The sequence below is a fragment of the Protopterus annectens genome, chromosome 9.part0 (assembly GCF_019279795.1).
Source record: "Protopterus annectens isolate FY-2018-M chromosome 9.part0, PAN1.0, whole genome shotgun sequence".
Classification (NCBI taxonomy): domain Eukaryota; kingdom Metazoa; phylum Chordata; order Ceratodontiformes; family Protopteridae; genus Protopterus; species Protopterus annectens.
Window position 1 is genome coordinate 1,270,609,087 of NC_056743.1, and position 27,321 is coordinate 1,270,636,407.

Below are 27,321 nucleotides of genomic sequence, written 5' to 3' on the forward strand. Positions count from 1 at the left end.
TCATAAGTGTTTTAGACATATTTCTAAGAGGGATTCTTCTGGTATAGCAAACTAGATCTGAGGGTTAGCACCAGAGGATCATGGGATATTACTGTGCCTCAAGCTTTCTTGAAGATGCGAGCTAGTGATGCGGCCGACTCGGAGCCGAGGATCGGCTCCGAACCTGTGTGTAAGAACAAAGGCGAGATGAACAATTCACATGGATCGTTATAGTAAGACATAACTTCTTATTATCAGATGCTGCTACCCTGATGTCAGGTGTTATGGGCAGAAACTGCCACCATGGTGTTGACTGACATAGTTAGCTATTGCTGGATATTTTTTGGCTTTTGTGGATGGATATTGCTGCCAGGGCATCAGTTGACATGGTCAGATATTTCTGGGTAGGTGTCCGCTAATGTGACCAGGTATTGCTGCCCTGATTTCAGTTATTCTGGTCAGATATTCCTGGTTAGATTTCAGCTAGCTTGGCCAGATATCATTGCTCTTGTCAGCTGAAATGATCTGACATTATGCTTAGATGTAATCCAGTGTGGTCAGATATTGCTAACTAGATGTCAACTTTAGTCATAAGCAACTGCCTGTTTGTTGGCCAGTGTGGTCAGCCACTGATGTTGGCTGTTGCACGTAGAATTGTTTCTTAGTTGTCAGCTGTTGTATGCAGATTCTGCTGCCCAGCTGTCATTTGGCATTGATGTGCATGTCAGTTGGTGTGGTCAGATATTGCAGCCTGGATATATTGCTGCCTGATTATCTGCTGTAGTCGTGTCATTGCCTGGATCCCAGCTCAAGTAGTGAGCTATTGGTGTCTATGTTAGCTAATATAGTTGAATGTTGATGACAAAGTGCCAACTGATGTGGTAAGGTGCCTCTTTCTAAGTGCTGGCTGGAGAAATTGCTACCTATATGTTGTGGTCACATATTACTAGTATACCTGATTTAGGACCAGCAGTTTTAGCCCAAGAATGCCAAGTAAGTTATAAAAGATGGAAATGGGCATGTTTGTTTGCTGAACAGACCGACATCTATTTCTGTATATCTGTGGTGATGCTCTGTCATGATCTTTCCACAGAGACGGAATCCATGGATCTAATTTTGTGGACATTTCTTCATAGGTCTTGCAACTGGGTTCATCCTTTGTACTAAGCACTGATCTGAGTTTTTTAAATGCCCACAGTCTGGGTTCATGTGCTGTGTACCACTATATGCTATGATATCAAGTGCCAACTGTGTAAACTCTCTTAAACCCCAAGCCTGTTAGTTTTTCTTCTGCTATTCACATGGTCTGTATCCTGATCCTGACATGCATCAGTGAAACGTTCCTGCATTTCATGCCTTGTTACATAGCTACAAAGTTTCCCTGTGGCCATCAGTTTACAAGTTGAAAACCCAGTCATTGCCTTTACTGTCTTGTGCAGGAATGTAACACAAACACTGCTGTGTGATCTCTTCTGTCCTGCCTCTTGCAGAAGTCAGAGGGCGAACATCCCTAGCCTATGCCCTTTACTGGAAGACAGTAACATGTGAAAGTTCTTTGTGTGTGGGGTTCAGTATGACTGTCTCATGCACAGCCCTATGCCTCATCCAAAGCACCATCCCAAGAACTAAGGCATGGAAGGTAGGATGGAGCCTAGCCAGTAGGTAAGTATGGCCTTTTTAAATGCCTCTGAGACCCCACAGATACTGAGCTCATCCTTGACAACAATGTGTGTAAGTTCTTGTCGTACCTGTTTGACAGATGACAGGATCCCAAAGGAGCCACACCCTTATCTCCCACCTTCTGTATGTGGTCATGAGGTACATGTTGCATAGCCACTAGTTGATCAGCCAGAGTTGTGAGGCTGACTTGTCACATCCCTGGGAATGGTTTCTGGAGTCACCGCACCCTGAGTCAGAGTACGTGAGGCTGGGGTCTATCCCTAGCCCTAGCAGTATTTGTTGACCCATATTGAGAGGAGGATTGATGGGTCATCCTGTGCTTGTGGATGTCCTTCAAGAATGCAACTGCAGTCATAACATATGGGTTGTCCTGCCTCAGGCAGCCCTCGGTCGGCCAGATTCCAAAGTCTGGGTCCGACGTCGGCTGATGTCGCATTTCTCTCCGACGTCAGAGCGGCTGGAGTACATAAGCATCAGCCGACGCCATTTTCTTCAGTCTTTCTTGCCGCGCGGTGCCCGAAGCAGAAGCAGTTCGCAAGTGCCGGTCGGTCAGCTCCTGTATTCTTCGAATCCGAAGTCATCAAAAAGCTAAGTACCCCGTTGGGGACCTTTCTTGCCTCAGCCGATGTCAGAAATTACTGAAAAAGTTAACAATTGTCTGTCTTGTGGTAAACAAATACCTCATAAGGATTTCCACTCTTACTGTCTTCCTTGCCTTGGCCCAGACCACGACGTCTCGGCCTGTGTCGCCTGTGCTCGCTTCAATAAGGGCACTCTTAGGCGCCGGGCGGAGTTCGCTGAAGACTTTTTCGGCGATAAATTTGCTTATACAATGCCGTCGGAACTTCCGACATCGCAGACTACTAAGAAACTAAAAGACCGGGACCAACATCCTCGGCCCGCGCCTTCCACTGACTCCATGCCAAAACCTACCGCGAGTGCTCCGGTTCCCCCTGAGACGGTTATTTCACCGCTCCGAACCAAAGACACCGCTTTACCGACACCTCTGATACCGGAGGCCACACCGACGTCAGTTATAGATTTTCCTCCGGATACTGAAACCGAGGAAATGCCCGAGACCATTGCTGTAGATAAGGTCACTCCTGCACGTGGAGCTGCTAGGCCTCCTATGGCCATGTCTATTAAGGCCTACACACGTGCTAAGGCAGCCAGCAAGACCAAGCACCTTACTGTTAAGGCCTTACCTCAGCCTACTCCTGAAACAAATCATGACTATGGCCGCAGACTTAAATTCCATGATCAGGCCCATCCTGAGAGAGGATCCCAGCCTCCTCCTGATAAGAGGCCCCGGGCTGAACCCTCTGACCCTATCCCTTCAGATGAAGATTCTGAGGACTCTGTTCACTCCGATGGCCAGGAAGAGCCCTTCCAGACCTATGAGGACTCGGATGCAGAGGATTCCATCCCCTCGGCCTCCCCTCCTGAGGATATTTCTTTTGGGGAAGTTCTGCATACCATGAGGGAAAATTTTAAGTGGCAAGGCCAGGAATATTCTGATTCCAGAAAGCGCCTTCGAACCTTCCTTAAAAAGCCCCAACACAGGCCCCCTGGCTATACCTCCTGTGCTTGATGTTTTGGATGACCTATACTCTGACTCCAGTGTTACCCCGGATACTCTTCTCCTGCCTCAGCCAAGCCAGACAGATATTATAGGGTCCCAGAAACTCATTTCTTTAGGGCCCATGCTGTTGATTTAGAAACTATTTCTCAGGGACCTAAAGGGGTTTCAGCATCCACCTCCAAAAATCCCTTGCCTTCCAACAGAGAAGCTAGGTCATTAGAGAGATGGGGGAAAAAGGTCTACACCTCCACTACTTTATCTATGAGAGCTCTGAATTGCCTCTTTCATATGTTTCAATATCAGGATTACCTGTTAGATGATTTACAGAAAACATTGGCCTCTCCTGAACCTTTAGACAGGAAGTCTTTGCAGGAAGCTGTACATAATTCTCAGCAAGTCAGCAATCACTTTCTGCAGTGTGGATATGATGCATTGGAAGCTTCATGTAGGGCAGCTATGACAGGGGCGGTCATTCGTAGACATGCATGGTTAAAAGAACAATCTCTACCAGATCATGTTAAGGCAAAACTTCTTGATGCACCTTTGGAAAAGAACAAGCTTTTTGGTACTAATGCTAAAGATGTGTTAAAGTCCATCGAAGAAAAAGCAAAATCAGTTCAGACGGTCAAAGATTTCCTCCAGGTTCAGCCACCCAGATTCAGCAGGAATTGGCCTTCTAAAAACTGGTCCTTTCCTAATCCTGAAAGATTTCAAAGGGGTAAAAACAGGCGTGGCCGAGGAAGAGGACAATACAGAGGTTCTTACAGGGGATGACAATGGCAACCAGCAAACCAAAGAAGTGACACAGGGGTCTCCCCTGCCCCACAGGGACAATCTCAATGACTTTCCTCTACTTCCGCTGACCAAGGAGCAAATAGAAGCTCCCTTGGGCGGAAAATTATCTCTGTTTTCAGACAATTGGCACAGATTGACAAAGGACAAATGGATTTTGGACATTATAGACCAAGGTTACAGGTTCCACTTTCATACCTTACCAAGAAAACAAGGCATGCCAAACCTACCACAAAACCAGAGGGCAGAGGCTATCAAGCAAATTTCTCTGCTTGCTTAGATCAAAGCAATAGAAAGAGTTCCAAAACAAGAACAAGGCCAGGGGTTTTACTCAAGACTGTTCCTTGTTCCAAGAAAAGAAACTCAATGGAGACCAATACTGGATTTGTCCGCATTAAACACTTTTCTCATAGTACCAAAGTTCAAAATGCTGACTCTACAGCAACACCTTCCCATGCTGGGCAAGGGGTCTTGGCTGATCTGGACCTCAAGGAGGCATACCTGCATGTCCCTATGAGACACAGCTGCAGAAGATACCTCAGATTTCTTGCAGGGCCAGAGCATTATCAATTCTCAGCATTGCCATTTGGCTTATCTAGTGCGCCCAGAGTATTTACAAAATGCCTGGCTTCAGTAATTGCTCATTGCAGGCTCCAGGGGATCCAAATTTACCCATACCTGGACGACTGCCTCATACAAGCGGACGACAAATTGATTTTGACAAAAAACTTGCTACAGGCTCTGGGATACACAGTCAACTTCCAAAAGTCAAGACTTCAGCCATCCCAGCAAATAACCTTCTTAGGAGCCAATCTAGACACAGCCTCTCAAATGGCTTACCTGACAGAAGACAAGCAAAAGAAGTTAACTCATTATTTCAAAGGTTTGGCAAAAGTCACCCAGATGACTGCAAGGGGATTCCTACAGGCCCTGGGTTACATGGCATCCTGCGTTCTACTGGTTCCATTAGCAAGACTACACATGAGAAAGCTTCAGTGGTACCTAAAAAGCCTATGGTCTCAGCACAGCAACAACCTAGAGACAACCATACCGCTCATTCCATGCCTACAAAAGGAATTCCTATGGTGGGCCTCGGTAAGCCAGGCAAACACACGTATGTCATTCAAAAAACCTCAGATAACACAGACCATGACCACAGACGCCTCAGACCTTGGATGGGGGGCGCACATGGAGGGCAGATGTATACAAGGACAATGGTCTCCAAAGGAAACACATCTGCATATAAACCAAAAGGAAATGCTGGCAGTAATGCATGCCATCAAGGCCTTTCGACAACAACTTCAGCAAGGCCATCTACTGATACGGACAGACAACACCACTGTGATGTGGTACATAAACAAGCAAGGGTGCACCCATTCCTACCCCCATTGCAGACTGACAATGAATCTTTGGGAAAAATCACTGAGCCTAAACATACAGTTGCAATCCCAGTTTGTTCCAGGCAAAGACAATGTGCTGGCGGACAGCCTAAGCAGGAATTTCATAGATCCACACGAGTGGAGGTTACATCCGAAAATCTTCACACAACTCACCTCGACATGGGGCAGGCCAGAAGTAGATCTATTTGCCTCCCACCTCAACCATCATCTACAAAAATTCTGTTCAAGGACATACCATCCACAAGCTTGGAAAATAGATGCTCTTTCATTCAACTGGAACTTTCTAAAAATCTATGCATTCCCACCTCTGCCACTGATGACCACAGTATTACTAAAGATCAAAGCAGAGAGGCCCAAGGGGATCCTAATAGCTCCAGACTGGCCAAGACAACACTGGTACCCACTACTATGGAGCATATGTCACAACAAAAAGTGGGCCCTTCCCCAATGGCCCCTACTTTTGACTCAACACAACTTCAAAACAGTGCATCCAAACCTTCAGACATTGCAGCTAACAGCCTGGGAGATCCCATGAATAACCTCAATCTATCTCTCTCCAAGGAAGTTCAGCGGATATTAACAGAAGCTCGAAGACCATCCACCAGAAAGGTTTACTTAGCAAAATGGAAGAGGTTCAGCATTTGGAATACCAGCAAGGGACATGATGCATCATTATTGAATATCCCACTCATCCTGGAATATTTGGCAGATATGCTACAGAATGGACTCTCATATTCTTCCATAAAGATACATGCTTCAGCTATCTCAGCTAGATATAACACTGATCCGCCTGTGTTTTCACATCCTTTGTTAAGGCAATTCCTCAGGGGAATCAAGAACATTAAGCCACCAAGAAAGGCTCCAGTGCCAGCTTGGGACCTCAACTTTGTCCTAGAAAAACTGACTCTACCTCCCTTTGAGCTAGCAGCTTCAGTGGACTTACAATTTTTATCATGGAAGACAGCTTTCCTGTTGGCAATTACCTCTGCAAGAAGGGTTTCGGAACTACAGGCCCTAATGGCAACACCACCGTTCATAATCTTTCACAGAGACAGGGTCTCCTTAAGAACCAACCCTACTTTTATGCCAAAGGTGGTATCTAGGGTTTCTTTAAATCAAGCTATTCACCTGCCTACTTTCTTCCCCAATCCTGAGAGCAAAGGGGAAAGACTGTTGCATACCTTGGACATTCACAGACAACTTCGCTACTACCTGGACAGAACCAAGACCAGTAGGAAGTCTGATCAGCTTTTTGTAGCTTACGACCCTGGAGTACAAGGAAAAGCAATTTCCAAACAGACTATTTCAAAATGGATTGGACATTGCATCAGATTTTGTTATTCCTTCCATGGGAAGAATCCTTCCATGGGAAGAATGTTCCAGCCAATGTCAGACCACACTCCACCAGAGCTACAGCCACCTCTACAGCATTCTTAAGAGGGGTGCCTACAAAAGACATTCTAGAAGCTGCTACATGGAGCTCCGTGCATACATTCTCCAAACACTACAATCTCCCTTTATATTCCAGATCCAGAGCAGGCTTTGCTTCGGCAGTCCTGCAGGGTTTGATTGCCACACCATCTCTTTCCTAGAGCATTCCTCCTCCCCCAGCTAAGCTATGGTATTCAACCCATATGTTATGACTGCAGTTGCATTCTTGAAGGACATGGTACAGTTTTGTACCTACCATAAATGTAGATGTCCGATAGATATGCAACTGCAGTCGGATTTTCCCTCCCTCCATACCCCTCTATGCCTTGGGTCCACTCCTATCCCTGTTTCTCTTAGCTGGGGATATCTGTTATGGTGTATCTGTTTATTGCTTACTTATTTGTCTGGAATCCTGTTTTTGTCTTCCAATTTGATTACAGCCTTCCTTGGAGGGCACCTGGCATCTGGGGCAAGAAACACTGAGGAAAATGGCGTTGGCTGATGCTTATGTACTCCAGCCGCTCTGACGTCGGAGAGAAATGCGACATCAGCCGACGTCGGACCCAGACTTTGGAATCTGGCCGACCGAGGGCTGCCTGAGGCAGGACAACCCATATGTTATGACTGCAGTTGCATATCTATCGGACATCTACATTTATGGTAGGTACAAAACTGTACTTTTCTTGCCTAGATATAAGCAAATTCAAAATGCCTGTTGAGAGCTTGAGTCTCATATGTGAGCCTGCACTGTTGGGGCATATGACCTGATCCCTGTTTTGGGCCTGTTTACCCTGAAAACTCATTCTGTGTCATCTAATCTCTAAGCCACACCCACTGTATGTTGACCCTTGTGAGAAGCTGTTCATATGCTTGCTTCTGGAACTGGTGAAGTTACTGGAGACTGTGCTATACTTGAAGAGTATGACGTCCTAGCAACCACTGACTTGTAGATGGACAAGAACAGTGTATGTTCTGTACTGTACAACTTTTCCCCTGTGGGTTCCTCTCCCACTGAAAGACCTTGAGGATCACAACAGCCTCTCTGGATGACACTTGACCCAGATTCCTTCTCAAAAATGCCTGAATGTGCACTGTTGGAAGGAGGAGTCCTGTTTTATTCCAATTTTGAAACAAGTGATCATGAATGCTATTATGATAGCCAGGAATATGCACTCTGTGCTGCTATGGCTCCTAAGAAGGGCAGATGCCATTTACATGCCACCATCTGATTGTAGCATGTTCTTTACCTGGCATCTAAGCTGTTACTTATGACAAGGGTGGCAAGTCTGTACTTCTCTGCCTCGATGGGGTATTATTTATTTATTATATTTGATGGTCTGGCATTTGGCACAGATAATTAAGGAACTGTTAATGATCTGTTTCCTGTGATCCAGGGTTTGATTCCCTCAGCCTCCACTGCCTAACTGTACTACTCTGAACGTGTCACTTAACGAGATGGCACTCCCAGGCTAAGTCTAGAAAAGGTCTGTGGAGATCAATGCTCTACCCTGAATACAAAATAATATATATTTACTGGGGAATGGACCTATTTCAGATTGAGCCCAGGAATTACAAAAGCAGTAATGTTATATTAACAAGTCTTTCAGAGAAGTACAAATAAAACATACATGAGTACTGAGAACGTAGATGCCATCATTAGATGGTTCTGTTTACTGAATATCAATCAGTCCTTATGAAGAAAAAGATCAGTTTATATTACCTGTTGTAAACCATTTGCATTTGGCTTCTCTGAGGATGTGATTTGATTTTAGCTCAGAAAGTGGAGTAAGAGCTTAAAGATTTCAGGTTCGGTGGCACAGACTCATAGTTTTGGCCAAAGACTGAAAAGCTGTGTGTCTGCAAAGGCTGGGAAAGTTTCTGAATTTAACAGTTTAAGCAATAGAGGGCCAAGAAAAAGTTCTGCCCTTTGTTTATGGGGAAATCATTGTGCTTTTAAAGTGTGACTCAGTAGTGTTCACATTTGGGATACATGGTAATCAATTTACATGTCTTGTTTAAAATCAACTGTACAGTGTGTATATGTGTGTATATATATGTATATATATATATATATATATATATATATATATATATATATATATATATAGTATTTAGATTTTTAGTGGAAGGAGAAGACACTATTCAAGCTGACCTAATGATACTTTTCATATGGCAGATCTACCTGGATATGAAAGAAATTTGGAGATTTTTTTTTTTATCCAGAAGAGTAGATAGCTAAGCTTAGCTTATTAAACCCTACTGATGTCTCCAGGCATTTTTCTACAGTCTGTTAGTAACACCTGTAATATCTGTTATTCCCTGTTTATATATGTATATATATATGTATATATATATATATATATATATGTATATATATGTATATATATATATATATATATATATATATATATATATATATATATATATAAATATATAATAAATAACTGCAAAGCATATTTATGTAAAAGCTGTTGTAAGATAACAGTTTAAATCTTACAAGATGGGTTATACATTTGCCAGTGATAATCGTGAAAAAGGATCTCTATATAGTACACCTAGAGATTAAATGTTGTTTATACACTTGGGCCATAATATTTACATTTCTGTAAATATCTCAAAAGCAAAACAACATGGTTAGAATTGCCTGGCTTCATATGAAAGTTCACAGCTAGATAAGCAAAAGTGCTGCTTGCAGATTTGTTTTAAATCTGAGATCTTTCAAGGCCAAGGATGTCTGCAGAAAACCTCACCAATACATGTGCATGTGTGAGACAAATCTAGGAAGGTGGGACATACTGTTAACCACAGTGATATGTTGCACATCCACACGAGGGATTAATAGTTATAACATACCCTCATTGCTGGGATGCCAGTGAGGGTGACAATCACTCTCATTACTCTCTTGAGGGATGGCCCACTGGTCTTCTGTTGCCAGAGCATTGGGGGGGGGGGGGTGCACATTATGGGAGAATGAACTGATTGTAGTTCATTTGGGGAAGGATGATGGTCAGCAGACATAGGGTCAAAAAAGCCAAAAATAAATAAATAAATAAAAACTTGTGCAGTTTTCCATAAGACATAGTGACACTCCGAGCCAACTCGTCCTTCTTTCCTAGAGTGGTGGGGGAGTCCTCTCTAAATCAGATAATTCTGTTACCAGCATTTTACCCCAGGCCACATAACAAGGAGGAAGAGTACTTGTACTTCATGGATGTATACTGACAGCTGAGGTTATGCACTGAAAAACAAGAAATCCGAGATGAACTGAACAGTTATTTATATTTTTATGCCAGGAAAGCACAGCCGTGTTGAAATGTCTGTCTAATTATATTTCATTCTGTTATGGTAATTGTGGTAATGCATGCCTGAGTATATCAGTGCCCATACTACCGTGGCAGAAAACCCTTGTAGTTCTTAAGTCTCTAGACAGGCTGCTGTTTTTATTTCTGGAGTTCAAGCTTTTAGAATTACAGTGACAAAATCGGGACTGTCTAGGGTAATTTTATAAAAGTGATGTGCAAACTGCACTTAAAGTCTGGTACAGTTGGTGTAAGAAACTTCTCTGTGTAGAAGATTTTCAATCCATATGTATCTAGTTAATCACTGTATATTAATCAGATCAGGTAATGGTAGAAGAAGTAGCGAACTTAAACGTGTCCTAAATCAAAAAATATATAATTTGAAATATTATACAGAGTTGCTAAGTATTCAAAAGTAATCCAAGCAGGGTAGACAGTCTCTTTCCAGTTGAAAATCCTTTTAAGTACACATACGAGCGATCCAAGTAAAATGGGAGCACACATGTGACATACAGCACCTATATGTACTAAAGGCTTTGGTATACCTGCCAGATGTTGGGCTATCCTTGGCAGGAGATCCTTTAAGTTACGAGTACAGCAACAGTGATATGGAAGAACATCAGTGAATACTCTGCCACAAGGCATACTGAAGCTACAAGAATTTAGTTCATTCAAAACAGATCAAATTATTTTTCTTAAGAAGGAATAAAGACTGCAGTGTTTTTGACGCTGGATAAGAAGATATCAAGAAGCAAACAAAATTAGCACAAACCTTCTTTCTTCTACATATTAAATCAAGATCATATAATATAGCAATAACCCACGCCTGGGTGTGGGTAATGCTGGATTTACCCGCGGTTGGCGTGGTTTGGTCCTGAGGGTGAAGCCCGAGGGACCAAACAAAGCCAACCGTGGGCAAATACAGCATTACCCACACCCAGAAGTGGGTTATTGCTATTATACCATGACATTATTTAAGAAAAGAAACTATTACTTTTCTTAAATAATGGCATAGTATAATGCCTGTTTACTGCCCTTCCGCAGATGTCTGGCATCCGCGGCAGTTCTGATGTACTGCGCGGTACATCAGAGCTGTGGGCAAAAGCAACGGAGAAAGCAAGATCTCCGTTGCTTTTTACTGTTTTAAGCTATGTTAAATGGGTTTAACATGGCGAGACAGTTTTAAAATAAGCAGCGGAGATGTCCGTTGCTTATTTTAAACTGTCTCGCTATGTTAAACCCATTTAACATAGCTAAAAAAGCAACGGAGATCTTGCTTTCTCCGTTGCTTTTTTTTTTAAAACCTGTCTCGCTATGTTAAATGGGTTTAGCATAGCGAGACAGCTTTAAAATAAGCAACGGAGATCTCCGTTGCTTATTTTAAAGCTGTCTCGCTATGTTAAACCCATTTAACATAGCGACAGTGTTTAAGTAGAGTTATACTAATGGAAAAAGTCCGGCGACGGACCTTTTTCCATTAGTATAACTCGATTTACAATGTGCACGCTGGCCAATCAGCGTGCACGTTTTGGGGGGGGTCATGGTATAATATGTACATATTTGTATGTGAATATATTCATATGTGTCATAAGTGCAGTAACTGCTGAATGTTCATTCTTCAGACTCCTTGTTATAAGTCACTCATTGTTGTATAATACTGAATGCTAATTATCTTTACTTTCTGGATGTGAGAAGAATGGTTCTTGACTCTGTAAATTACCAAAAACAAATCGCCCATATTTATTTATTTATTTAACATTTGTTGACCGGGTTAGTCCAACTGAGCTGAAGCCCTTTTTCATTGGAGGCCTGGGGAGAAAAGCTCCACAAGTAAGTATACACAAATACAATGTGAACAGCTCCACAAGTAAGTATACACAAATACAATGTGAACAGCTCCACAAGTAAGTATACATAAGTACAATACTAATTGTATGGGTCTGGCCTGGGTCATGGTTGAAGATGCTCCAAGAAACACTCCACTAACCATGTCATCAGTTAATAGAGAGCTGCGCAATGTCCAACATTCCCCTTAGTGTTACAGAAATCTTTAGACATGTTAATTGAGTGTCTTATCAAATATTGAATGCTCAGAAGTGAATCTCAAATGATCAGAAATTAAAAATAACCCCACACCCCTGCTAATTATATATATCATCATTGAGATTGCACAACATCAGGTTAAGGGCAAATTCCCTGATCTCACTGCAAAGAGATCACACACAAAAGCAACCAGTTAAAATACTATTAAGAATGTTCACACATGAGTGAGCAGTATTAGGTCAGCAAGCAGTGTCATTTTGGAAAAAAAACAGTAGTGCTAGGTAAGCACATAATGCAGCTTGGTTCAGAGGCAGTGCCTACTTGGTAGGTGGTACATTTTGAGAAAGAAATGTAGTTGGGCTAATGGTAAGGTGGTTTGGATATGAACTTGGGTTTCATAAGTAGGCAAGACAGTTTCAGGGTATTTAGGCCGGGTCTAAATCAGATAATCGAACTTTTAAAAGTTCGAACACCATATGGTCAAGACCATATGTTTGAACTCTTAAAAGTTCGAAAATAAAACCTACCTGAAAGCTTAAGTGGGGGGAAGCAAACCCCCCCACTCTTTAAATATACCAACTCCGAGATTGCACTACAGTGCAGATAATGGAAAACTTCCTTTGCCGCACTGTACGGAGATCTCCGTTGAAACATTCAAAGTTTTAAAAGTTCAATCATATGGTGTCGAGCATATGACGTTCGAACTTTTAAAAGTTCGACAACATCATAGGAACCCATTCAGGCCAGGTTGTCAGGTGATGCTTTCTCTAAAGCAAATAGTACCAAGCTTGCAGTTTTTTACAGAAACAGGCTGATAGGTGATGCACTTTGAAAGGGAAACTGTACTAGGCTGTGGTGATTCAGTGTGGGACAATGCCAGTGTCAGGCCAGCAATTGAAGTAAATTGTAGGATGTGAGGCACATTTATAGTGGATGCAGTGCAGGTTTAGCAAGTGGCATACTTTTGGGAAGGATGCAGTAATAAGCTAGCAGCCAGTTCAGTTTGGTAGAGAGAGAGACACTGCTAGTCCAGCAGGTAATGAATGTTTGGAACAGCCAGTACCATTGGCATGGAAAGATAAAGTCCTGACTACAACGTAGGTGACCTGACTGCAGTTAGTGGCTCAGGTCCCTTCTGCGGCTGGCAGGAGTAAATGGAAGAGTGATGCTGCATTGCCAGCTTTCCTCTCTTTGGGTAGGGGGAGTGGGAGTGCATGACTTTGGCACACATCCACATGGGAGTGCTGGTTCATAGAGGAGGGAGGGTAGTCTTGAAGGGTTAGATCTGTTGTAGATCCTGGAGCTTGTTAACAGATCATGTGTCATGGTGTTAGGACAAAAAAAAAAAGAAAAATCCATGGTGAATGCGTACACAACAACCACTCTAGCTCTGCTTACACCCAGTGTAAAGATGAAACAATTTGCTGACTGGTTAAGAGGAGACTGATGGTCAGCAAGCAGGAGTGGAGAAGTGACAAAACACACAGAATGTTTGGAAGAGGCAGTAGCAGCCTTGCAGCTGATGTGTTTGTGAGGTGAAATGTTGCCAGCTCTATAAGTGATACTGTTTGAGAGAGAAGCAGCTTCAGGCTGACTGGCATAAGATACAGTTTGGAAATAAGGAACTGTAGCATTTAGGTGATGTAGTCTGAGTGGGAAGTAGTATCAGGTTTGTTGGAAAGGGAAAGCTGTACCAGGTGCTTAGATATAATTTGGGAGGGTGGTTTTGGAAGGTACCTTGCAGGTTTGGAAAAGGAGCAGTGAAAGAATAGCTATCGTTTAATGCTATTTAAAGGAAGATGGCACCAGGCTGGCTGGTTATCCGTTTTGAGCGAAGAACAGTACCAAACTGGCGGAAGGTGTAGCTTGAGAAGAGTGGCAGTGTCAGGGCAGCAGGTGACACGTAATAAGGAGGAGTACTAGGCTGAAAGGTTTTGTAATTTTTAGAAGGGAGGAGTGGCTGTGCCAGGCTGGAAGATGCACTTTTGAGGGTTAGGATGAAGTTTGGAAAGTGACTGTATCTGCTAATATGTGCTAAAGTTTTGTAAAATGGAGTATCACGTTGCAAGTTGTCATTTCAGAGGAATAATAACCAACAACCTTAAATGACTCTTAGTTCATGCAGACATCTGACTGAGGATTGATAAAGGAGCAGCTTAGGTTGTGGTGTGAAGACTTAAAAGGTATATGCCTAATTGTTCTCTATGGTACTGCGATCCTGTCTGGACTTGCCTTAACATTCACAAATGCTTCCCTGCCAACTTGAAAGGAAATTTGATGTAGTGTGCTTTCTTATTTAGATGCATCACCTTCAAATATGCTAATTGAATAGATGGTGGTAGCACATACTACATAATTGGATTTGGTAACTGTATGCTGGCCCAAAAAGTGCATCAGAAACAAATGCGTTTGCATATATTAGAAGCAGTTACAGTAAAGTTGCTGTGTGATGTGATCGTGGGAGGGGAGAGCACAGTAGCAGCATCGGGTACTTTTCAGGATATGACTGATTAATGAAAGCAGTCCCTGTGTTTGCATGATGTGGAAGTTTGCTGAATCTGGTTTGCTGGTATCCTGCAATGAGTGAAAAACACTGGGGGCCGGAGTGTAGGTATCTAGTCAGCAAGAAAAATATGCAGAATGCTTTGCATTTGCTTTGTAAGAATGTGAAGCACAGATATATGCAATAAGCTGCTTCACACTGAATAAAGTTTTTTTGCATTTTCTAAAATAAAATATGATACTATAGTAACAGGGTAGGACTGGGGGATGGCCACAGGCATGTAGAGACTATCAAACTTTGAGCAGTTTATGCAGACTAATTATGTAGCTTTTTTCTTTCAGGTGGCCATGGAATTCTGGAAAATTAACAATTGGATTGCTACAGGGTGTTTATTTGCCAGATGAAAAATAATCCCATATAGACTTCCTGTTGAGTTATCACACTGGAAACCCTTTATTTACATCTCAGTTGGGAAACATTCTTTTAACTTTAATGTAAAACTGTTGATTTCATGAGACTGCTTATCCTTCCAAGTTAACCATCTCCACATTTTCATTTTTTGTCTGAAATACTGACTGATTTCTTTTTGATCACCGTTTCTGAAGATTTCTGTAGATGAGGTTGATACTGATATTTTACCGTCGTGCAGAGCTGGTATGCCGAGTCTGATTTTTAACTGGAAATGTAAATCATGTCAGAATTCAAGAAAATTGCCATAAATGTAATTTTGAACTAATGATAATCTTTTCCATTTGTGCCTGTTTCTGTGCATCTCTGCCGTTGAATTAATATGGAATTTAAACAGGGTTTTAGAGAAAAATATGGTGAAAAATTAAGAAGTTTTTTCATTATAATTTATTAGTTTTTAGGTGTATAAACTCTAGACTCTGTGCTTAGCATAGCCTCATTTGTGGAAGGCTAGTACAACAACCCAGATTTTTGGCAGATAACATGAAAGAGCAGCAGTCAATGAGAAATGCTTCAAAAGTAAAGACAATACAGAACACTGCTACTAATAATGTGAGGAGTATAGAGAAAGCAAGCAGTTTAGTTGGACATTCAGTAGTGGCAGTGTAGGAGCCCATATAATACTTTGTACAATGGGCACTGTCCTGCTTGTGGCAGAGCTAGACTGGTTGCTCTGTTTGGCAATGTGAATACTGCATGTAAACCCAGTAAACACTGCATTGCTAGTGACAGTAGTGGTAATGTCTGGGATGGGTACATATTAAGATGGCATACTGCCTTTTTAATTCGTAGTCTCACTGTAGCAAGAGCTGACACTGTACTATTATATTGAATGCTGGCAATCTAAGGGATCCTTTCATAGAATGCTATTGGATGTTCTAATATATTTGATACTGGTGATGTAAAGGGTTATGCAGGATGAGCAATTGCTTTACTGCTGCATTTAATTATTAATCATGCAAGGGCTGTTTACAAACATCCTGGTTGCTGTACACATTGATTTGAGACAATTAATGTTTTGCCATGTACAGACAAAATATACATTTGCACTATCAGTTGTCCAGACTCAAAAAAAGTAAACCATCCAGAAGGCCTGCTTGATGGGGAGAATTGAATGACCACAGGCTTAATCTCACTTCAGGGAGAGGTTGTAAATGTCATCTAATGCTGGGCTGTGTTCAGGCAGTGGTTTGGAAGTGTTGTAGCCCACAGGATTTAACACTGCAAGGGCGGTAGCAGCTGCCTTTGCACATTATGCCCACAGCAGTGTATAAATCCATATCTGTCTCCACTTTAAAGCACTGCACACAGGAGCCAAGGGAAAGCTAGGACTAAGTTTTCAATTGCTGTTGGTTATTTGTGATGGCCACCATCCTTGCAAATGTGAATGCTGTTTAAGACATTCATTGTTAGATGAAAGAATTTGAGATAGGTAAGGTAGTAGGGTGATAGGGTTTCAAATAAGATTGGATCTGGAGAGGGAAATTACAAATAAATAAATAAAAATGAATATGTTTATAATCTCTGTGTGCAGAGTGGGCATATATTTTACAGTTCTTTCACTGGCAATCATATGACAGCTGTAAGTAGACGGAGAAGCCACTTGAGTAGTTAACATGCCCATGTGCAGATGGGCCACACACACTACTGGTAGGCTTAGTTTTGGGAATATAAGGATTGTATATGGACAGTGGGATTGCTGTGCTGTTTTTTTTACTCTGATAATGCAGGCCATATACAGACAGATCAGTCATTGTACAGATGCATCTGTTACTGCTGTTGTGAAGGATATAAAGGATATAAACATTAAGTGTATTCTATGTAGTTAATGTGAGAACTGCAGAAAGAGAGATTGCGTATTGGTATATATAATTGTAATGAATGATTGCTAATATGTTTGATGATGGAAATATGAAAACAATGCACAAACAACTCTTGCTCTACTGATGCATTTAATGCTGAAAGTTTTTTTCCTATGCTATTTTTTTTCCTTCATGCCTGCTGTCAGGCCTCCCTGTATTGCTCTTGAACCTGTTCTTTCATCACTGAAAAATCCCACTATAAGGTCAAGAGCCATCTGGAGGACCATTGTTCATGCACCCATGGGAGTGGTTTGTGCCCTCAACAGTGTTCCAACAATGAGGGCCTTTCTAAGTGAGGTTGTAACCCCCTCCTCTTGTGACAGAAGTGAGCATCAGTGCTGCTATGGGACAATCCCACACCTTGTGTGTCTGTGTGTGTGTGTACACTCGCCTGGGTGCTTTCACCCACAAGTTAATGCGGACTACCATCACCAGCTTGGGATCACCAAGCAACAACTCCAATCCAAGCCATTTTTAGTGCCATACAAGCCTGTGGTAGTGACTAGGCAACTGGAAGCTACTCTGCCTTCTCCTACGATAAACAAGCCAGCATCAGCCACACACACCCACCCTTCCCCACTCAACTGCTCGAGTCCATTAAGCTGCTGTTCAAACAGTGGTCTTCTGGATCACAGTCAAGGCTTTATCACACCACCGTGCAGGCTGATAATATGAGAGTTGCATGGAGATAGAGCACATGTTCTGGGGAATAAGCTCCTTGAAGATGAGACCAATATTAGTGCTGTTAATATAAATTTGTAATGAGCAAAAAATAAATATTTTTTCTTGCAAGAACGGATGCATTATTTAAAACCTCCTCTAACTTAATGTGTACATGAAATTTAACAAGTAATTGCTACCCTTCTAAAGAGAGTTTATTATAAATTGTAAAGGGTTACTGCTGTAAGGATGTACAGTTTGTATCAGTTAGCATTACTTTAATGTTTCCCAAATTCAGTATTTGGTACCGTTTAAAAAAATTAATTCACATTTGCAGTACTCCACAGTTTTCACAAACCTCACTGGTGTCTTTTTTTCTGGACAGAACCATATCTAATTTGTATATTCTCTTATGACAATTCAAGTCTTTTATTATGACTACTGAGTAGTTTTTCAAAGCAATGCTGTTTCATATGACTACAGTATCATGCTAGTGATGCATGCAATAATAGAAAAGTACATCTTTCAATGTTGCGGTTTCTGCTCGCTGTTATATTTAAGAATGCATTTCCTCTAAGCTTAGAAATATAGTTTTCAGTTATAAACAGCTAACTTTTAAAATGCTTTATATAAATGCATATTTAAAACTTCATATCATATAGAACCATCTAAGTAGTGGTTATCAATGTATATCTCACACGGCTGTACTTTAATAAAATAGAACTAAATACTATCATAATGCAATCTGCCTACTGGCTCCTTTTATCAGACAACTATCTCTTTAGTCCACTTTGTCTTCTCTTCTATATGCTATTGCATTTAAAAGTATATTCTATTAAGCAGCAGGGTTAGGATTTTAAGCAGGACTAGGACTTGAGTCCTGATTGTAGCCTGTTTCTACCACAGCTCCATACTGATAATGTGAGGGCCAGCTCCATGGTGCAGAAGGATGGAGCTGTGGCTGTGACCCAAGAGACACTGGTATAAATAGAGAGGGCCTAGACACAGGGAAAGCCAGCCAGAATGGATGGGAATGAGGGACTTAAACGCTGTCTCAGCATTTAGGAGATGGTGGCTTTCCTGCTACACTACTGCTGTTGTACTGCTGTTGATGGAGGTCAAGGCCTCCATCACAGACAGATCTCATGGTAACATATGTAGATGAGTTGCACTCACAAACTGTTGTGTGGTGAGAGTGAGGTGTAAAGGTAATCTATATAGAGAGAACCTTCCCTTCCACTTAGATGACATTGTATCAGTGCACTCCCTTAACTTTCTTGGGTGGAGTAAGCCAGGGAACCTTGTTGGCTAGGCTTACTTAGGCCCTTGGGCCGATAGCCTAGTACCTACCTATGAACCATCTGTTTTGTCTTTCTGTGGAAATTGAGGGGCAGTGTGACACTGCAGATGCGGTGGTGGAGTAAGGAGAAACAAAAACTGCTATGAAAAAATACCCCAGATATGAGAGTTATATTCATTTGGAGAGATCTGTATACTGGTTTATTGAAAACTGGTCATGTGACCATTGTAGAAAGACAAAAAGCATTCACTGCGCATGTGAATTTTGTATTACTGATATGAGAGCTTCGTACACAGAGTGGGTGTTGTGAAGATAATAGAGGACATCTACATAGACAAATTATTAAACTGGTATGTTTAATGTTTTTACTGTGTGGACCAGATACAAACAATGATCACGATCTTTTTTCTTTCGGCTTTTCGTATACTGATGTTTTTTTCAACTGATAATGTAAGCATCATCTACAGACAACATGATTGATGTACTCACATTTGACCTGGTAATGTGAAACCTTTATTTGAGGGTATGTGGAATGCTTTTTCATTTGACATTCATAATGTGAGATTTGTAAGCAGACATAGCATGTTTCCTGGGCTGGGGCCAATGCAGATAGAGCAGGCATTATATGGATGATCACAGTACTTAATATAAGGACTGAATAGGGATAAGGTTCAGTCTTCTGGTGTATTATTATAGTCAATTTGAGGGTGATGTGCAGATTGCCAGATTTCCAAAAATCACAGGTCAGGACAGCCACCATTTCGAGCTACCAAAAAAACAAAACTAAAAATTACACAAGTTTTTCTATTACATTTATTTGATTTTTGACTTCTAGTCCGACAAAAAAAAACTACTCAGAACAGAATAGACTATTTTAATTAAATTATATTTATATAAACGTGTAATCAAAACATAGAAATATATGTAAATAAGTACATAAATAGAACAGTACATATATAGAATAGTCATAGAATAATCACAGTAGTACAGTTTGTATGCAATCAATATATAATTGTGATTCCTGCTGCGAGTGTTCATTCAGTCACATATTGATTAGATACATTTACAGGTACTATGATTTAAATACAAAAAAATTATACAATCATAACAGTTTTATTACGAGTATTTTTTGCAGCTTTTAGCTTGTTTCAAAATATGTTTGCCATCTTTGGTCGATAAAATTTTTCTAATGTCTTTACCATTTTAATTAAAATTTTGTTTGATTATTAATTCAGCTTCCACATTATTTAACAATAATTTGTTTCTCTCCTTTCTCCAGGCTGCACTCATTAGACTAAATACTCTTTCACAAATTCCATTGGAATGTGGAATTGAGAGGCCATGATTTTATACAAATTATTGCAAGCAAGATGATCTTTAAAAAATATTATCCAGTTCTCATCTATTTTTTTTTTCTGGTTTGCTTGTCATATTCAGTACAAATTTGTTTAATAAATGGACATATTCGTATAGAAAGCCAATATCCCAAGTAATATTAAATAATTTTGTTAATTCGATTTTATGTTTGATTTTAAAGACAAAACATTAATGCATTGAAATGTGTTACTTTTAAAGTCAAGCCATTTCTGCAGGTATTGTATCATTCTTTCAAAAAATGTCTGTGCATCATTTTTGAAATGGGTTAATTTTGTGTCATCAGTGTGTTGTAGTAACATTGTTTTAGCAATGCTTCCATAAAAGGCATCATCTTTTTTCTTAATTGAGCGACTGCAATATGCCGTTCATTATTTCAAAAACATCAATTATTAAGACATCATTGCTTTGAAGTTTTGTTAACACATTCTGAATAATAGTGCATGTATTTGCAACAAAACCCAGGTACATTAATGCCAATTCATCTTTGAAAAATAATTCAAGAATTTCAGATTTAGATTTTTGACTCATGACTCAAAAGTTAAAGTTCACACAGCTTTTTTAGCAGTATTATGTAGTATGTGACAATTACACCCAATTCCAGGTATATAGAAATTAAAGTCCTTTAATTCCATAAAGATGCTTTGTTTTTTTACCAAATTTGAGATTAGCATTGTTGGCACAGAAAGCTGTTACATTTTGTAATTTTAAATCATTGTCTTTTAAAGTCATTTTATTGAATCTGCTATACAAACTGATGTCTCACTTTTGAGTGACGAGAAGCTTAATTTCATTTGCATGCTCTGTTTTTTGTTAAAATACCATACAATCAACCAGAAGGTTTTTATATTGCCTTTATTTGAGGTGTCGGTATTCACCGAAAACATCTGGTCATCTTGCAATTCTTTTGTAATAATTCTTTTTCATTCAGGTGCATGTATGTAATAATTTTAGTTGCTTTAGTTCTGCCAAAACTATAGTTTTTCGATATTGTTGAATCTGGGAAAAAAAAAGAAAAGAGCGATTCTGCACAGTCACTGGAAATGTAACTGGGGGAATGCTTCACAGTGTGGAAACAAAAAGCTCTTTCTGCAGCAATAAGATCATATTCTTCCTTCGAAAGTTTTTGTTGCAAAAAATTTAGTTATTTTGATGGATGTCGAAACTGCTTAAATATGTCATTAGTTTTCGCTAACGTGTCCAATCGTAAACGACATATTATTGCACATTGAACATACAGCATATCCTTCTTATCCTTACCATAACCAGGAATATTTTTTTCATCCAATCAGTGTTAAATTTCACAAACCTTTTTATCTTCTTTGGCGGAGTATTTTAATCTTCTGAACTGCTCATCTATAAGGATGAAAAGCTTTTACATATTAAAATGTTTTATTTTTTAAAATCAAATTTTGGAAAAAAAACTTTTATACAAAAAAGAAACAATGCTTATCATATTGTTAAAAATCTTGATTTTTGCTTAATTTATTTACACAAGCACTTATTACGAGTCTTAGACGAGTAGTAATGTGATATTTCAGTGCATACTAAACTAACATAAATACGAATATTCAATAAACATTTTGAATGGTTTTCTGTTATAATCTCACTTATTTCTTTTTCATTCAAAATGTAGGTATGGGTGTGTTTGATATAACTTGTAACATGTTTTATGTTTCCTATAATATAACAGGATATATGTCCACTGCCCTTTTTTTCAGGTGGTGGATCAGATAAGTTTTGGAAGGGAAAGCAATATTCTGTAGATGGGGAGGGTACTCTTGCATCCCAAATACAGTTGCCACCTTTTCAAATGCCCAGAGATGTACATTTTTTGTAAAAATGTGTGATTTTGTTTAGGACAGTAAGACATACCCATGACCACTGCAAAGTAAAGAACTTCACTTTTTTCCCCAAATAAAAGCTTATTTTTGTAGCATTTGAATTGCTTATGTTAATTCACATAACGTTTAGGTGTTTCAGATGCAAAACATTGCATTATGCAACTACTAAAGAAAAGTTAGGAGATATTTTTGTCCTAAATTCCCCAACACATTTGCAATATTAATTTTTTTTTTTTTGCAAGACATAACTGCCCAAAGAGGGATTGTCCCTTGCAAAGAGAAGTAGATTTCATCCCTAGTCCAGAAAGAAGGTCTCAAGTTCTCTTCACTAGGAATAAAGGACAAAACCAGACATAACCGGGGGGCAAAGGTCCCAAATCAGGGATGCTGTTTAACTGACATCATTTACTTAAAGGATTTGTTACTACACAATATTTATGCGTGCACTTACAGAAGATTACAAAAATAGTGTTAGTAACTTCAGCATCTGCCGCTTGCACTTTACTATGACAAGTATATCAAATTTTTGAGGCAACTTCATTGGTAGTTTTATGTTCTAACCTTCTCCTGACCAAAGCTATGCTACCACAAAAAAAAAAAAAAAAAACATCTGATATTAACAAACATGTTTAAATTTCAATTTCCTGTTAGTTATTACACAGCAGAGCTAAAGGGCTGGATTCTAGAATGTAGATATACAGATACGACCTATCTTGTTAGTCGAAAAGTTTTTATCAGTATCACACTTCACTTTCAAAACGAATTACACACGAGCATGAACACACAACCATGATGAGCACGGAAAACGTACGACATGAGCACATGATGTACATGATTCAAACATTCAGAGTCTGAGCTTACAGTTGCAAATTTTATTCACAGATGGTGGTACTGGTGTGCAAGGCTGTCTGCAGAAATTTAGCAAGCCTCTATGTAAATTTTGGATTAAGAGTTTTTTTTCCTACTTACATTTTTTTGTTCAGTCGGGATTCTCAGAGGCAGTGCAGGTCTCATTTGTTTGTTGAACTCGGGACAGTCCTGATCAAATCTGGATGTCTGGCAACCCTGGTGATGCATAGACTCAAGTTGCCGATGTTCGTGTTTCACTGTTGTAGTCATCACACTTGGGTTATCTGCTTGCAGGTAGCCCTCAGTTGGCCCGAATACCAGAGACTTAGTATTTCTGTGTCGGTTGCTGTCTCTCCAGGACTGACGTCAGGTCGTAACAAGCCTAGCCATAACAATTTCTTGGCTATTTCTTCCCACAATATTTACTTTCCTGGACCCCTGTCTAGCAGGGTGACTGATGTGATCCCCGGGATAAATTTCCTATCTCCCATCCAGTCGTCAAGGTTCCTTTTGAAGAGGGCCAAGAAGGCGCTCTGCTTGACATGTATGAGCAGTCTGTTCCAGAATATGGGGAGTCCCTAGGTCAGGAACCTATCCCTCGAGTATGTTTTGTTCATTGTGATGACATGGTTTAGGTCCCTGGAGCATGTGGCTCTGATGGATTGGGATTTCTTTAAGTGTAGCATGTCCAACAGCTCTGGGTTTGACATGGCCTTGTATGTTAAGCAGAGATCATCTCTGAGTAAACGATATACGACAAGAGCATAGCTGGAGTTTTTTTAGTTGGTCAGCATGGGGCATCTGCTTTAGGCCTGTGATTCTTTTAGTGAGGTGTTTCTACAGCCTTTCCAGTTGTTGCAGATGTCTTGTGAGATACATACCAAATGGGGTGTTGTACTCTATGATGGGTCTAATGAGGGATGAGTACAGTGGGGCAATGACCTCCTTTTTTCTGGATGAAAAGCCCTTAGTAATGAGGTGTGCCACATAGAAGGATTTCCTGACTGTTGTGGCGATGTGGTTATCGAAGGTGAGACCACTGTCCACCTGTGTCCCTAAGTCTCTTACCACACTTTCTGTGTTTAGTGTACTGCCACCTATGTGGTAATTCATGGGTACATGTTTTTTCCCCAAAGGGGATAACTATACACTTCTTGGCATTAAGCTTGAGCCCATGACTCTGGCACCAAGCATCTGTTTCTGTAAGTCTTTTTTGTAGAATATCCACATCATTTGGGGATTCAATAATGGCTCCCAGTTTGCAGTCATCTGCAAACTTTGTTAGCCAAAGTCCCTTAGTGTTGGCCTGTACTTCAGAGAAGTAGATGCCAAACAAGAGTGGTCCCAGGACTGAACCCAGAGGTACTCCACTTGTCTGGAGCTGGATTTGGAGTCGGCTACCTTTACAGTGTGGTTCTGTCAGTAAGCCAGTTGGCAACCCATCGAGTGATGTAGGGATTTATGGCCAACTTAGTAAGTTTATGTATGATTCCAGAGTGGGGGATGGTGTCTAAGGCCTTGGCAAGGTTCAGATAGGCTGTATGGACCTCCTTACCCTCATCCACAGCTCTGGAGACTGATTAGAAGAAGTCAATCAGGTTCAGGAGACACGCTCGGCCATTCCCAAACCCAAACTGGGTGGAGTCCAGTGTTTTAAGGTTGCCAATGTCTTTGTTTATAAGTTCTATGTTCTATACGTTCCATGGCCTTGCAGATCAGGCTCATCAGACTGATGGGATGGTAGTTCCCAGAATCCAAGGTGGATCCCCCTTGTGGAGTGGGATAACTGTAGCAGTGGGCACGAAGCCTGAGGTGAGGCTATGATTAAACATGACACTTAGGTGAGGTGCCAGTTCATTTTGTAGTTCATGTAGTACACAGCCAGGGATGTCGTCTGGTCCCATAGATGCTGTATTCTTAGCTTTGGAGAGTGTATGTTTTTCACTTGTGTGGCTGTGATTACCAGAATTTGGCAATCTTTTGGTATTGAGATGGGCCCTTTAGGGAGTGGGGGGGGTGAAGTTGGCACTGAATCGATCTGCTAGGATATTGGCAATGTCCTTGGGATCAGTATATTTAATGCCATTCTGTTGTAGCTCAGAGCAGATCTGAGCATTGCCATTTAGATTCTTGACATAGCTATAGAATGCCTTGTGGTTGTCTTTGGAATCTTTGGCAATTTCATTTTCATAACTAGCTCTGGAGGATTTGGATCTCAGCTTCTTACTGAGGCTGGTAAGGGAGTTTTTTGCATCCTGGGATTTTCCTCTTTTCCTGCAACAATTTCTTCCTTCTGTTGTGTAGTTTTTTTTATGACAGTGGACCACCAGATTGGCTTCCTTTTTTTGGAGGAGAGTGTCTTGGTTGTATTTGGGATGGCACATTTCATACATGAGTGGATGTGCTCGTACAGTGCAGGAAACTGAAATAAGTGGACTTTAGAACATTACAGTGTGGAAACCCAGTTCTAGTGTATAGTTTCATGCACTGTAAAGAATTCATGCAGCACTGGTGATAAGCAAAATATGAAAGTGAAGCAACTGTCCGATAATTTTCATGTAACTGTATGTGGTGGTTAATGAAAGTATAACTACTGTGCTGCAAGGTTTATGTCTAATTCTGTTTAAGTACAACTATTTTACTGCTAAGTACATGTTCATGTAAGGATTGTTGGTCAATTATTGTAGTAATAGGCAAAACCTCTCAACTGCTCTAATCGTTGTACTATTTTCTTTAAGTATAAAAACAGTGTCATCCTTCCTTATCTGCTCTATACTGACCCTCTTTACTAAGAAACTGTAGCTTTATATGCTTCTTTTCTCTTTTTTTTCTTTTGCAATCAGTCTACCTACCAGCTACTTTCACTAGAGTTAAATTGCAACAGTGTGCTGATACCTTTTCACTGGACCTATCTGCAAGCTGCCTCACAGTTTAACAGGATACCTTAAAAGTTTCATCTTTTTGGTGTATTACAAGCACCCTATGTAAGTTTACATTTAAATATCTTTGTATTCCTGAAACTTTGCACAATACTAGCTGAGACTCGCACTCTAGGACCTGCACGCCCCCTTGCATTTTCCTTGCAGGACTTTAAATTTGTATTTGTACTTGGGTAATCCTGGGTTTTTGCTGACTCATTCCCATTAACAGTGTTGTGTGCTCTGAAGTGAGTTCCTTGGCTCAGCCCACTACGCTCGGACTCACTTTGCTGCCCACACTAATCCCTAATCCCATCCACCCCTGATATCATTTCCTTTATAGTTAACCAGTTGATCCACCCTACACTGGATCACTCCTCATTTGCTATTATAGCAATACAGTCATATACACTTTTTTCACTACCCTCCTCCCCATTACCTTTCAACCATTCAATGTCTCTACTTGCACTCTTCCTATACTTACTTTCTATATTGTACTACCTTAGTTTAATTGAACATAGTCTTAACCCACAACAACTACCTCCTGCCTGTACTTTAACCTCTCAATCTTCGTTTAACTCAGACCACTTTACCATATCTTCCTCTCTACTCTCTCATCCAATTCTCCTGCCCCAACCTACTAACTTTCTGTATCATGATAACATTTCATGTAAAACAAAAGTAAAAAAAAACTTTCTTCTGCTTACATTTCACCAGATTTCCTCCATACTAGTCACTACTCTATTAAAGTCTGGTGACATTCACCTTAACCCAGAACCCCCTTCATCTACTAACACCCACTGCAACCCCACTCCAAACTGTAACTCCACCCTAACTAATAAGCACCTCAAGCTGTATGCTCTAAATATCCATAACATTCTGAATAAAACTGCAGAATTGCATGCATGGATAGACCTGCACTCCCCAGACCTCCTAATTCTCAGAGGCCTGGCTCAAACCACATAACGCATTTCTCCGACCTGGCTATAACATACTGCGACTGGATAGAATAAATAGAAAAGGTGGAGGAGTAGCTATCCTTTACCTTGACCATCTCACAGTAACCTCTTCTAGAACCTCTCTACCTCCTTTTCCCCCTGCTGAAATTCTGTCAGTTAATGTAATTCTCAACAAACACCTTACCTTAACTGTTGCCGCCATATACATACCTCCTGGTGATAATATCTCCCTCCTTGAACAAATAATGTCTTGGTTCTCAGATAACATTACTACAGAAACAACCATCCTAGAGGGTGTCAACATAAATTGGCATCACTTTAAAACAGACTCCCCTTGTCAAAGTATAAACCTTTATGGCTTCACACAGGTCATCTCAA

General features: G+C 40.5%; 1 protein-coding gene across 5 annotated transcripts in view; it reads left to right on the forward strand.

Moving 5' to 3' along the window:
- LOC122811991 (fumarylacetoacetate hydrolase domain-containing protein 2-like) overlaps positions 1-21,974 on the forward strand; it is a 300,331-nt gene extending 278,357 nt beyond the window's left edge. For 4 of the 5 annotated variants that reach the window (XM_044084198.1, XM_044084199.1, XM_044084195.1 and 1 more), the window contains one exon: positions 15,051-17,831. The gene's annotated coding sequence lies outside the window, so the exon portion shown is untranslated. Of the gene's footprint in view, positions 1-15,050; positions 17,832-20,278 lie in introns of those variants that run through there. The other variant, XM_044084196.1, reaches the window with a different exon arrangement.
- The last annotated feature ends 5,347 nt before the right edge of the window (positions 21,975-27,321 follow it).